Below are 13,758 nucleotides of genomic sequence, written 5' to 3'. Positions count from 1 at the left end.
GCAGTGGTTGTTGGACAGAGGAGCGTTGCTATCAAAATTTGAAGAAGGTTCGAAGAATGTCATCGAGGATTTTGTAGCTAAAATTTATTAGAGGATAAGGTAATTCTATATTTTCGCGTTCCCCTCGTTTTTTGACTCTAGAATATCGAAAAATCGTCCGATTTCGATGAATTTTTTTAAAAAACTTCGTTGTTACGCACATTTATGAAAAAAAATATCGGAAATATTTCATCTGGAGATTTCATATAGTTTCATGACTTTAAATGTGAAGCACTTCTTCGTATATAATCGTTCAAAACTTTTTTACAAAACATCAAACGCAGATCATATATTTTTTTGTTAATCTACACAAAAAAATGAAAATTTTGGATCAAAAAAATTGAAAAATGTTTGTTTATTTATTTTTTATATCCCGTAAAGATTTTATATGGTTTTCTGGCTTTAAATGTTATCATAAACGCACTTTTTCGCAAATAATCGTTCATAACTTTTTCACAAAGCATAAAACGTTAATCCGCACAAAAAAATGAACATTCTGGAACAAAAAAATTTAAAAATGTTTGTTTAATCATTTCTTATATCCCCTGAATATTTCGTATGGTTTACTGGCTTTAAATGTTTTCACAAACGCTCTACAAAATCGAAAAATCATCCGAAATCTTCGTTTTTACATCGAATTTATGTGAAAAAATATGGGAAATACCTCAATTGAAGATTTTATATAGTTTTATGATTTTAAATGTGACGCACTTCTTCACAAATAAAAGTTCGTAACATCAAACGCAGTTCGTATATTTTTTTTTGTTAATCTACACATGAACGAATATTTTGGAAAAAAAACGTTTGTTTATATATTTTTTATATCCCATAAAGATTTTATATGGTTTTCTGGCTTTAAATGTTATAATAAACTAGAAAATCCAAAAATCATCCGATTTCGATAAATTTCTTCTTAAATCTTCGTTTTTACCTCGAATTTATGTGAAAAAATATGGGAAATACCTCAATTGAAGATTTTATATGGTTTTCTGACTTTAAATTCTCTTTAACGATCAAACTTAGTAAGATTTTTTCAAAATTTTTGCAATATTAACTTTCAATATTGTACACTTGATTACAATAAGCGATTTTAAGAATGTTTCTATTCATATAATTTTAAAGATTAATTAATAAAAAAGGTACAAACGATTATATATGAGAAAAGGTCAATTTTGAAAGAAATTGTTTTTATTTTTAATTGTAAAAACATGATGATTCAACATTTTCGTATAAATTTTTTTTCACTTTGTTTGCTTTTTTGTGTAGATTATGAAAAAAAATATAAAAACTTCATTTGATTATTTGGAAAAAAGTTATCAACAATTATACGTGAATGAGTGCATTTTCATGTAAATTCAAAGCCCTGAAAAGAGTATAAGTTTCCATTTTTTTTTCTATTCCCATGATTTTTTTCGTAAATCCGCCGTACAAACGAAGATTTTGAAAAAAAAAATCGTCAAAATCAGATGATTTTTCGATTTTCTAGAGCCAATTTATTATTTTTTTTTTCACTTTCTTATTTATCATAGGAAGTTTAGTAGGTTATTTCATTTCACCATGCTCAAAGTCTGACGATTAAAGAAAAGAACACTTGATAATCTTTTTATCTTCGATATAGGTTCCGAAATTGCGAAATTACACAAAATTTTTATCGAATTATTGTGAGAAATTTAGTTAATTGATAAACAAGAAGAGCAGTATTTCAAAAAATTGACTAGAATCGTTCAAAATGTGCGCAGGGCAGTTTCTTATCTTCATGCTATCGAAAATTGTAGAATCTTTGTCACAAACGAAGTCATAATAAATTAAAGTGAAAGTTATTATTAAAGAGAATCCACAATTGCGATAAATACGAGGATTACAATATCCTGTCGGCTCGGAATTTATCCTTTTAGAAAATATATCACGATTATATGCTAAAAATTGTGGGTTTAAAAAGAAGGGGGGAAGTAAGAAGATCCACTTGGCTCATGATAATAAATATTCTCAAGAGGTAAGTAATCCCCACGTTAATAACGTTATTTAATGCTACGCTCCAGTAAACATATAATTTTAGACATACAAATCTTCCATCCTTCCGATACATTTTATTTATAGACATTAAATAATTTCATGCCTTCTGTTATAATTGGGGATTTGCTGAGGAACTTTTCGATATCAAAAGAAAAAACATCCTTTTATTCATGGAAAATGTATACACTCCATCGATTTGGTCTAAACTATGAAAAAACACAATTTCCACACAGTACTTTCTTTTCTAAATACTTTCTTTTAGATGTGATATAATATGTAAAAAAATAACGTTCTATTTAACCTCATTAAAACTTTTTCTACTTTGAAGTAACTTTGAAATCATCAGTATTAACTTTTAACTGAAAAACATATTTCTGTTTTACAGTGACTTTATTTTTTTTATTTTACGTATTTTATTAGCAGAAATCAAGATTTATCACTATACACTATACACTACACTATACACAGCTGTACAATAGTTTCGTAGATCTACAACACTTTAAATATGCGTAATTCAACAGTTCACAAGTTCTAACCGGAAAAAATCACAAGCTACATGTTTACCAGACTTACTAACATTCAAACATCAATCACATTTCTGTTTGTTGCACTCAGACTTCCTATCTAATGACACCGTCACTGTCAGTAACAGATAATTCAATAAGTAATTAAAAAATTGCAAAAATCTGTCCAAATACTATTTCAATGAACAGGAGTGTACATTGTAGTATTAATACTAAACAAGACCATGGTTTCTAATAGCAATTTTTCCAAACTTTCGGTTGTAGGTTGTCCTTTTCATATCTGATATATTTGCGGGAAACACTGTTGCATTCCAGGCGTTCAATCTTCTCGGAATCGATCTGAAGTAGCACCATCGTCCAATAAATGTTGCCAGGCAAATTCCGAAATCGATTCATCTCAATTTTACCATTAACAATTTCCTTTATTTTTCGCTGGGTATTCTTGTGGATTAATATAATCGAGTTCGTTATTTCTTTTTGTAATTTTGTCAACTGCCTCCAACTTTCTTCCTATCGTCTGCTGTTTTTGTAATCAATCCAAGGTGTTTCAATATTCTTCTGAATTCCGGTTTCAGAATATTTAACTCCCCGAAAGAACTAACTAAATATCTAGATTTTGAACACTCGTTTTCAGTTACTTCATAATTTCTCTTGAAATATCTTTATAACTAATAACAAACTGATAATAACATACGTCTAATCAGCTTCCGATTGAAATGAATCGATTAATTTAAAAATAAAACACATTTTCATTCATCACTGTATACTAAAAGCTCTTTCAGTAAATGCCGGAATTCCATCAGTAATTATTTTCCGATTCGATGACCGTGTAGGTGTTTCCATTTCGTCAAAGCGAATAACTTTCCTAAACATCCATCGGAATTTGAGGCGACTAAAACCTCAAATAGTGACACTATAAATACGTATTTTGGTGAGCTTCAAGCATTACCAGTAATGAAGCTACATCTTTACTCCTATATACACGGTGGATAGTTTGAAACTAAGCATTCGATACTTCAAATTGATTTTCTAAAATCAACTTTTACTTTACTGCTACTTATCAAACGTAATTTTGAAAACAAACCTGAGATTACAACGAAGTTATTCATAATCAATTGAAAGTTTTCAGGAGTCAAAATTTCTTTCTTTGGAAGAGTATAAAATAACTCAATAAGCTGTAATTGAATTCGGCTTAATAGATATCAAGTGGCGATAGAGCAGATATTAACGATGCTGAAATATAAGGTTACCTCTAACCTATTTTCTATATTAATGGGCCCGGAAACTTTTCAGAATCGTTTCTGGAAGGAATTTTTCATACCTTGATTATGTTGAAACGTTTCTAACATTCAATAGAAAATTTTTAGATTTCAAAAAACAATTTTCGAAATACAACGCACTCCTCGATGTTGTAGAAACTTTCAAAATACTGAAATAGTTATTGAATGCTTTATAGCAGCTTCATGTCCCTGAGGAAATAACCCAACAACATTAAATGCGCCTTTCTTAGACATTGGATACGCCGCGCCGGTTTCTCAATAATAAAATTCCTCCACTTACATTGGAACACGGAATTTTATTTGGATATTATATAAAACTATTTTCGGAAGCTGATGTTATTCGATAAGATACTGATAAGTTGATTTCGAACCCGAAATTCAATTCCAATACAAGAAAATTTCCTCAACACATACTGTTTTTACTGTTTTAACGTAGCTTTAATTAACGCCTTCGTTTCAAGGTGACCGAAGCAACTGCTTCGTTTGTATGTTATTTCAGAGCGAACGAGACAAAACATAGAGAAATCTACGCTTGTAACTGAGAGAGGTACGAATATTGATACATCGTTGTATTATTCGTGTTCCTAACTCTGGAGATTCTAAGCCCACAATTCTGTAAAAATCACTGTCTTTTACCAATAGTGTTTAATTCGATACACTGCTACTTACGAGTTGATTATCTTAATACGTTCTATTTGAGAAAATGCTTATTAATTTATCTCGTAGATCTTTTTTGTCTTGGTTATGTTTCTGGTTTTTTCCAAATCTTTGACAAAGTTTCTGGTACATTAGAATTTTTGCACGTTTCGTCTGAACTCGTAGATTGTCTCGAAGCCAATACTGATAACACGAAGGATTTTTTTTTTAAAGAAACTAAACCATAAAAACTAATATTTATAATACATAACTCAAGACCTGGTGGAAAAGTTTTTTTACTAGTTTTGTAGACAATTACTAATTGTCTAATTGGTATGATAGATGATATTAGAACTTCTAAATCCCAGACTAAAGTCTCTTCGTCAAGTAAAATAATTCGTTGTTACTTAAAGTATATATAAGTAGTACTTAGATGGATTGAACAATTAATATTGAATCTGGCATCACCAGATTTTTATGTGAATGAAATTTGAATAAACAATAAAGTATTTGAGCTAGAAAAACTGCTTTCTCAAGAAAATACAATAAATGCAAATCAGTGATAAAATCTAAATTTATATTATTAATATATTAAAGAAGATGAAGAAAACGTATCCGAGGAACTCCAGGTTCTAGGTTGTTCGGAATGTAGTCCTTGGTGCTGGTATAACCTTTGGTAGTTTATTGTTTTTTCTCCATTGCCCCAATCAGAATCAACCAAAAAGTAAAAACCAAAATATCATTATAACACATAGAAAGGGTCCGAAAATATAAGTATCATGGATCCAGACGATGAAATGAAGATCAGAATTGAACTTAAAGTTTGCAAACAGAAATCTAAACCTCCACGTCAAAATAGGGATTCATGGAATGTTATGTGTGGTCAGTACTGCTGTACAGAGTGGACCTTGAAAGCTCAAATGATCAAAAAAACTTGAGATGTGGTTCTATAGACTCATCCTGAAGATACCCTGGACTCACAGAATAACCAACGATGAAGGACCAAGACTTATTGGTCGCTAAAGAAAGCTGTTTACAATTATTAAACAGAAATCTAAACCTCCACGTCAAAATAGGATTCATGGAATGTTATGTGTAGTCAGTACTGCTGTACAAAGTGGAAATTTCGACATTAAAAGCTCAAATTATCAAAAAACTTGAGATGTGGATCTATAGACGCATCCTGAAGATACCCCGGACTGATAGAATCAACAACGACGAAGTACCAAGACGCATTAGTCGCTGAAGAAAGCTGTTTACAATTATTAAACAGAAATCTAAACCTCCACGTCAGAATAGGATTCATGGAATGTTATGTGTAGTCAGTACTGCTGTAATGAGTGGAAAATTGGACTTTGAAAGCTCAAATGATCAAAAAACTTGATGTGGTTTTTTAGACTCATCCTGAAGATACCCTGGACTCACAGAATAACCAACGATGAAGGACCAAGACTTATTGGTCGCTAAAGAAAGCTGTTTACAATTATTAAGCAGAAATCTAAACCTCCACGTGAGAATAGGATTCATGGAATGTTTTGTGTAGTCAGTACTGCTGTAATGAGTGGAAAATTGGACCTTGAAAGCTCAAATGATCAAAAAACTTGAGATGTGGATCTATAGACGCATCCTGAAGATACCCCGGACTGATAGAATCACCAACGACGAAGTACTAAGACGCATTGGTTACAAAAAGATAATTATTAAGATTAAGAAAAATATCTTACGAAATGACAAATACCTAGTGCTACAAAACATAATGCAGGGTCGCTAAGCTTCAATGAGAAGACGGCATGAGAAGGAGAAGAAGCCCTAATCATGCAGCTGCTGCAGGTGCGATAAAAATGAAATTGGAAAAACAAGAATAGATATGGGAACGATTAGAAATGAATTTTTTATACATAGAACATATCCTACAAATACATCTAGCCTTTATTTCTGTCAAAAATAACCTAAAAATGTAAAATGGCGTCTCAAAACATCACCACGTATTCGTAAGAAATTTTCCTTGGTAAAACTGCCATATAATTTGCATAATGTTAATATTATTCTAATCTCAATTTCTTTTTGTGTGTACCTGTAGGTGGTTCAGTAACTGTTTCATTTTCTACGTCAGCGAACAAAGGGTATTCCCTTCACTTCTCTACACTTCGTGTAGGTTTAACGTTCAACACGCCCTTTGTAAGATTAAATAGCAAACGTATGAGCTGAATTTAAAATTTTGCAACATATGTGACCGGCGTTTTTAATTTTCTTAAAATCGCCATCCTGCGGGCACATTTTCCAAATTTAAAAACCTAATGATAATTAATGCCGCTTCAAAAAAAAATGAGATTTATTACGTTGTTTTTAGTCGAAATTTTTTGGAATTACGGCTTGAGTTATTCCATTGAACGTGTATTATTACATAAATATTATTTTCAATGTTTCTTCAACAGTTTGAGGTTAATTTTTTTGTGTTCATCGATGATTTTATTTAGAAATCAACTTATTTCGAAGACTATTGTTGGAGGACGCTTTATGAAAAAGAAGCTCTCACTCAAATAAAAAGTACATCTCAAAATACCTTTGAAATATTGATTCTGTTTCAGTTTCCTTCGAAGATTTCATTTTCCACTTTAGAAAATATCCATGCACATGAGAATTGGGACACGTTAAAGTATTTCAAGTTTCACATTGAACTGTATTGATAAAAGCGCTACCTTTCGTTTTTCGTAGACTCAATTTTTTTGCAATTACGCGGAAATCGTTTTCCACGACTACAGTTGGAAAACATCGTGAAATATGAGAATGAGATATAGCGTAACAACAGATCCTTCAAGTCAAACAGGACATATATCCGGATTTTTGGTATACGAAACCAGAGAATTGAAAACATTTTTTTTTCTTCATAATTTCACTCAATTTCGCTCACATTTCAAATTTTAATGTCGGAAAATGTGTCTAATATCCCGTCGGGCTCGGCTAAAGTAATTGACAAACAATTTGGTTCATTATTAATGTACGAGTATCAATTTAGAGCTGAATTATATTATTTTTCCAAGTGAAAGTAAGTGGATTATTTGCTCAAAGATTCGCTCACCTTTATATACTTTCATTGGCCGTTCGTCAAATTGAGTTTACTGCAAATTCGTATATAAATCGGTTTTCCAATTATGAAAGGAATCACGTTTATTTTAAGAAACTTCAATCCATTCTCTTAAACAATGATTGCATTTTCGTATAACAAACAATTTATTTTATTTAAATCTGCGTCTATTTTCTCAATTTTTTTAACTGTTCGTCAAATGAATTCACTGAAATAAGAATACTGAAATAACTTCTCACTAAATGCTTCATCGGATTCCAAAAGTTAGAATTTAGTACTTTAATCGTAGTTTCTAAGTGTTTAGATTATTTTTGTTGAATATAAAAGTGTTTTTTACCGACATATCATATAGTTATTTGCTTTTTCGAAATGTCGTTTCGTTTTTGAATGATTTCATTTACAATTTGTTCCACTTTGGTTTGCTTTGGAAGGGTACACAAACAGGACTACCCTAAATACAGTTTTCACAAAAATATTGATTGATAATAGCAAAAAGACTCACTCTGTAGATCTTTGAGGTACCCTTGAAGTTAAGTTATTCCTTTGTTTGTCCTTCTCCACCTCATATTGCTTATAAATTACTTTAACTTCCATTTTTGTTAAGTTGTTCCTCATTTTCCAATAGGTTTTATCTCACTACTAATTTTTTTTTCAAATTTCACCATTTATACTTGATTTTTCAAGCGTCACAATGTAAATTTATAAAACAACTGCTTGCTGATGTATAATAACTTAAAATCAAATTGAATTTTCCCAAAAAACCAGAACAAAATAAAAAACTCAAAATTCTAAATTATTTTAGTATAGCAATTTACTATATTATATCTTATATCACTTTTCTAAAGCTACAATTTTTATATTTATATCAAATAATAAAAGAAAATCATGAAAATAATGTATAGAAAAAATTCTAATTACCTACATCTATAAAATTATCAATTGCACAGAAACAACATGGTCGATACACACAGCGCCCTCTAGCTACAACTAATCTCAACCATCTCTAAATTCGTTTTGTTTTTAACCGCTAGAGAGCACCGTGGCATCGCAGTTTCCTTCTTCCTCAAATATTGATTGTAGTTTCAGAATATTTGGATGCGAGACAACGAAAAATTACAGTTAACTACGTGTATCACGTGGTAGACTTGAATCGTAATATCGAACGGAATATTTGAATTTTCATTTTTATAAATCTTACAATGTAATTTTCTCTAGTTATATTACTCTTGGTGTATAAATGAAAATCGTGACAAAATTTTCGTATTCAGATCCGTTACTCGATAGATAACAGGAATGAGAGCGAACAGCTGACGATTAAATTGAATAGAAAAGTTTTCAAGTTTTTCAAATTAAATTCGAATCGTACCACATTATAAAAGAAAGCTGTTGGGTTAATTTCAGATTTCCTTAGTACACACAATCATAAGAGAATAATACACACACACTTTAATTGCGTTGAGGACTTTAAATATTTTCCTTTTCATAAAATACTTTACATATATGGCGTTATTTTTGAACATTTCTAATTCTCCTTCGTCCTTTAGTGACTAATTTTCATTGTCGAATTGATTATACTACTTGTAAATCATCTTCAAAATTATTAGATCACCAAATTGGGCAGATTTTAACATTTCATGAGCTTATATATATAACTGATATTTGTATTTTCTTCACAATATACTAGAAGGGCTTGTAACTGATTAATACCAAGAGATATACCTGTTGAAATATAAGCAGTGTTAGAAATTTGTTGTTATAAAAATTTCTATACCGTATTTTTTGATCACACCCCGTAATTAGAGGCAACCACTTTTCTCGACTGAACACCGACTAAGGTCATCGATGTTGCAGGTTTTCTGCGGTTTCCCTGTAACCTGGTGAACCGTTTCACCAGTCAAATGGACAAATAATGAACAAAAAACAAAAAGAAACAATAATAAATAGAAAAAAAATATCCCTAAACCTGGAAAAAACCGTTTTTTTTTCAAGCTGAAACTCTCCCTTCAACCACCCCCGTTGGGTCGTCTGTTTTCTTGTTTTTTTCACACTATGGAAGTTGAATCACAAATCAATCACCACAACCCCAGCCCTGCAGAGGAGCAACTCCTATATCAGGGCCAATTCTAAGGAACCTTTCGCTCTGTACACAATTTTCTCATCCCATCCAAAATATATCCAACGAATCTGTTTTCTTTTGACTGAATTTGAAAATTATATTTTAGTTATATTGTATATTGTCTTTTAATTCGTATTCTGTTCATTTTTAACTTGTTGGAATCTTTCAGAAGCTCTCTAGAATTAATATTCTGCACGGAAAGGCCGGGATGTTATTAAATAATCGATGCGGCTACCACGTAATAGATGGCGCTAGTGTGAATGACAACAATCAAAACTGATGTGACTCTGAAAAGTGCATCAGTCAGTTGGAAATTGCTTTATGAATTTTACGAAATGAATTATCGGTTTATCTTTATATTGAATAAGGAAATAATTTGAAAACACAATATTATTTTACAATTCTTAATCTGAAAAACGGTTTATCTAGATTTCCGGTAAAACTACAAGTCCTATGGAAAAAGGTTGAATAGCAATGTTGTAGGTTATGAGAAGATCTACAACTTTTGTATCATCACTTTTTTCACATAACCTCAACATTTATGTGAAAAAAGTCAAAAATCTAAGATATTCGCTTATAATTTTTATCTTTTACAAAAAATAACGTGAAAAAATACATATTTCAAATCAAGTAAATCTCAGTATATGTGAGATATAAAAAGGTAACTTTTCATAAAATTTCGTGAGAAAAAAATTTTTTTTGTAAAACTCGGTTTTTTGAATTTTTCACATAAATTTTGAGGTTATGTGAAAAAAGTGATGATACAAAAGTTGTAGATCTTTTTATTATCTACAACTTTGCTATTTAATTTTTTTCCATACGACTTGTAATTTTGCTATAAATCGAGATAAACTGATTTATTCTTATCATATTCTCTTCCTTTTCCAATGGGTTTCATCCTAGTAAAATTTTCGAAAATTATCGACCCTCCTCCTACTACACTACCTTATTGTTATTTTTTTCATCTACTTTCTATTATATGCCGAAATTTTGATAAACTGGATGATACATAAATCAGCTATTTAGAATTTTTTTCGATTGTACTTTTCTCAACAAATTTACGTTCCAATAAATTTTACCTACTTTGCTGTCAAAATTCTCGACCTTTACACAACAATAACAAAGTTTAATTACTTTCGCTTGCTTGAAATGAAAATTAAAAATGTACAGAGTCTTTGTTTTTGTTGAATTGATATAGGACTTGTTAATAAAAGGACACGACCAAACAAAGGATCCGCAACGTTAATCTCCAAATTATGGTTACAATATACGAATAGAAATTACCCAACTTTTGGAAAACTGAAGAGATATTGCCGCGATGTGGAAAACCACTTTTAACGTAACGACTTGTTTTCATGATTGCGAGAAAATAAAATTCATTACTTGTTTTTCAAACTTTTGAAAAACTTGTTGTTTTTCTTCTAACCTTGTTTCTGGGAATCAACAACACGATAATATGATCCTCACAAGCTGCTCTATATATTTTATGAGTTATTAATCAGAAGTATCAATCCAAATCCCATAAATAGTTCTTATTTTTTTAAATTATTGACAATTAAAAATTACATCTGCCTAATACGAGAGCCGTTTTGTATATTATAAGACGCCATGAAACCACAGTCCAATCCAATCCATACACATCAACCGTTTTCTCAATATTCAGACATCATCCTGCTCAGCTTAATTTTGTCACGATCCGTCTTGCCGACTGACGAACCGAATCGACTTTCCTAAATGATTATTTCGAGAAAAACTTTCATTCAGAATGGTTACAACAAATCCCAAACCTCTAGAAGCACCCACAAATCCACAAATTTGCATCTCCAACTCCCCCACCGTCCTCCAGTGATCTAGAAAATAAATTGAAAATATTTCTTCCTCAGATAAAAGGTTTGACAGATTTGTAGAATCTTTAAACCCTCTCACCTAATCACATCTGTCAAAGATAAAATTCCCAAATTAACACCATGGAGTGTATGAAATCCTTCGATTGCTCCCGTTCCTACATAAGCCAAACAACTCGATGTAAATGCGTCAAGGCGAAGGATCACTCGTTGTCCGCTACTAATTTCTCTACCCTTGCTCAAGACCGCATCCATGGTGGTTACTCAATCGATTTCACTTCGCTCCTTCAAGTCTAGCATAATTAAAGTAGCTATCGAAATAACAAAGGTCCAAGCTGCTTCAATTCAAGGAATCCGTAGCCAGAGGTTACTGTCAATTTCAACATCTTCATTTACCCGTTTCCGATGCTACTTCGGCCTGCTCCAGGTCCTTAGTTGACTTAAAACTAGCAGTGGGGGTGTTAGTGTCCGCGATGTTCTAGATAATTAGCGCATTCTCGTTTATTTTTGGTAAAATTCCAGATTGAGGTCTTGGAATCAATCAAAAAGTTGTTCAGTTGTTCAGTGTTGGCCAAATCAGATGATTGGTCTACAAGCTTCAAAGTTGAGGCAGCTTCGGTGTGTTAATGTTGAATACGAATAAAATAATTTTCCTAAGAATAGTTTTCTTGTATTTCGAAATGTACAGGGTCCTTTTTTTCAAATTTATATTAGAGTGCTCACAGATTATAATCTGATCGGTTTTTATTCATAATAACGATGCAATTTATCATTCTCTTTAAAAATACCGATCTTCATTCTGTTATTAAAGCGATCAACAACATCTAAACAAAGTCATTAATTATTTATAATACAAAAAAGCTGTTCAAATAGACACCCCTTCCATCAATAGACAAAGGGAGTGTCCTTTCATATTGTATAATCAATATATAAAGATGTTAATATTTTAACTAATGCCGTTCATATAACAAGGATTATAATACCACATTGCAATTGAAGTTATTGTGACACTTGCGAAAATGTCACTATAAATGTTCAGAGCTTTTTCGCCGCTTTATCTTTTTAACTGAACCATGAGCTATACAATGAACTACTAAACAAACCGTTTATTTAAATATCCCGATGATATTAGATTATTTACTGACCTCTATGACTCTTAGAGACTCGTTTATATATTTTTTAATCATATCTCGAATTTCCGCGATCTCTAAATTGCCTTAAAAAAGTAAAAACGCCTTGATAATGTGAAAACTTTAGATTCTATTAACATAATAGAACAGGACTGGTATCGAGGTCTAGATCATTGGACGAATTGCTTCTTCTCTTTCACCTCATTTCCTTCCATATTGTCTTTTTTGTCTTTCTTATACCTTTTTGGAACATTGGAATATTCTTGTTGCAGCTTATCAGATAAATTAAAATATTGTCAGTCATAATATCAGCAGAGCTTTCAAAACCATACGATTTTAGAGACGTAATTCGAGACATATGACGAAAGACTTTCACCAGTTACCAGTGACAAATAATAATCGATTCTTTTCGATTGTTGTAATGATGTTTGTTACGATTGCATTATAAACGAATCGATATTTCTAAATTTTAAAGTCTTTACTCTCTAAATTATACAATTTTGAATCCAGTGGTGATTAAATCACGTTGCCAAACGTCTTATTCCTCATTTTATCATGAACTATACAATCAGATTCATTCAAATATGATTGATCTGACTCTAAACAATATTTTTGTTCTGAATATATGTGAAGAAATGGTATTTCTTCAGTTTTAATATGGTTTTCTTTATTTATCTGTGGGTTATGATGTCTATGATAGATCTGTCATGGATGTCACAAATGTCATTGTCACAAGTGTCAATTTTTATTGATTAAAATAAGATGATAGAGGTTAATTAATGTAGGTTAAGAAATATTGCTTATTTATGAAAGAGTTAAAGAAATAAACTTTGAAATGTTTAACTCATTCTGAAATAAGCAATATATCTTGACCCACGTTAATTAGCCTCTATATTATCTTATTCTAATCAATCAAAATTGACACTTGTGACTGTGACATTTATGACATCCATGACAGATCTGTCATAGACATCATAACCCACAGATAAATAAAGTAAACCATATTAAAACTGAAGAAAAACTATTTCTTCACATATTTGGTGAGACTAACTTGAAGTTGGATTCCTGGATTCTTATCTTGGTAGCCGTAT

General features: G+C 31.1%; 1 long non-coding RNA gene across 1 annotated transcript; it reads right to left on the bottom strand.

Annotated features, from left to right (window-relative positions):
• Positions 1-2,441: 2,441 nt before the first annotated feature.
• LOC130441311 (uncharacterized) lies at positions 2,442-8,522 on the bottom strand. The gene is made up of 2 exons (XR_008909605.1): positions 8,080-8,522; positions 2,442-7,785 (listed from the first exon to the last, which is right to left on the bottom strand). It is a non-coding gene; the product is annotated as an uncharacterized LOC130441311 (long non-coding RNA).
• Between the last annotated feature and the right edge of the window lie 5,236 nt (positions 8,523-13,758).

Source organism: Diorhabda sublineata, chromosome 3, assembly GCF_026230105.1.
Source record: "Diorhabda sublineata isolate icDioSubl1.1 chromosome 3, icDioSubl1.1, whole genome shotgun sequence".
NCBI lineage: Eukaryota > Metazoa > Arthropoda > Insecta > Coleoptera > Chrysomelidae > Diorhabda > Diorhabda sublineata.
The sequence above is the reverse complement of the archived record's forward strand: the minus strand, read 5'-3'. Positions and strand labels throughout refer to the sequence as shown.